The sequence below is a fragment of the Nothobranchius furzeri genome, chromosome 13 (assembly GCF_043380555.1).
Source record: "Nothobranchius furzeri strain GRZ-AD chromosome 13, NfurGRZ-RIMD1, whole genome shotgun sequence".
Classification (NCBI taxonomy): domain Eukaryota; kingdom Metazoa; phylum Chordata; class Actinopteri; order Cyprinodontiformes; family Nothobranchiidae; genus Nothobranchius; species Nothobranchius furzeri.
In genome coordinates, this window is record NC_091753.1 from 19,563,961 (window position 1) to 19,565,579 (window position 1,619).

Sequence of the window (1,619 nt, forward strand, 5' to 3'; positions counted from 1 at the left end):
AGAGCAAGCGCTCTGAACTTTGTATACACTTCACTAAATGGGATGAGTAATTAGGTGATGATGAAACCATTAACAACGATCTAAGTGAGGCATCTTCATCTTAATGTGCTCCGGTAGGTAAATAAAATGTTAACATTAGCATAGTATGTTAGCTTCCATTCAGCTAATGGTGCGTTTGCTGTCTCCTTGGAACTCCAAAATTCCAACTAGAAGAAAGCGAACGCACTGTAAAGTTTGGCTCTACTTCACTAAAAGCGACGGGCTATTGGGTGATGATGAAACCAACGACAACGACCTGAGTATGAGGCATTTTAATCTGCTCAAGCAGCAAAATAAACTGTTTAAGTTAATGTTGGCTTGTTAGTTTAGTTTTTGTTTACATAGCTAATGATGCGTTCACTTTCTCCTTGGAAATTCCAACTTCCGAGTAGGACAAATAAACTGAAAATGAACGGCAAAAGGAATGAAGATACACAGTAAATTTAGTTCACAGCAAAGATGTTTGCTTCAGTGTAATTATCAGTTCATAAAATTACTAGGACCCACCATCACACCATTTGTCCAGAGGAGAAAGGAGAGGAAAAGAAGTACTTGGAGCTGGTTTAGTTTGTGAAACTCCACAATATTAAAATGTTATATGGTATTGTAACGGAATGAAATGACTTTTTTCACCTAAAAGTCATTGTCCCCCTCTCCTCAGCAAGAACTTATCTGCATGAGATATTGCTCAAGGTCATGCATTTGCTTCTAAACTGTTTTCCTTTCCAGCCCAAGAGAAGAATGAAGACAAAGGACTCTTTAATAAATCAAAGAACTCTATTTTTAATAAAGCTAATCTAACAAAGTGTTAGTCAATAATAATGTGGACCAATCTGTGAAATGACAATGTTATGATTAGTAAGTTTTAATAAGACTTTAATCTAGCTGCACTAGACATCCGATTACACGTAATGTAAACGCATGACACATTGCTTTTACTCATCCAATCGGAACCTTCCTTTCTGAAGCGTGGCATAGTCTCTGTGGTGTTTATAAATCTGCCAGAAATCAAAACATCCAGATTAATAAAACCAGTCCCCACACCATCTTAAGCCAGTTCACCGGATTCTAAGAGAAGTATCGGACCAGCCACCCGGACTTCCTTTTTAAGCAAAGAACCAACAAGTTGGATAAAATCTGTTGCATTTTACTAACCAAGCAACGGTTCCTTTCAGAATAAAAGCTGAACTCACTGACCCTCTGGGTCCATCTGATGCTGTCAACCAACTGTCGCTTTTAACCTGGAGACAATCCAAAGACTAGTCTGTCGTACTGCTGACGCTGTTTCATCGGCTCCGGTACCGAAAAGGGGGTCCGAGGACCTGGCATTCTGGATCTGTACGGAGGTTTCATCTTAAGGGTATGTGTGGAGCGACAAAATGGCGTCTCATGTGTTTATGAAACTCTGATGACAGGTTAAGAGCAAAACATCACTTCATCACTCAGACTTGCTTCTCCGGATACGAGAGTTCTGATGACAACCTCACTCACACATACACCATTCATCTCCCCTTACGAAAAAGAAGTATACTTTAAGTATTTAATTTCAAGTATACTTAAGTGTACAGAAGTTCATTTGC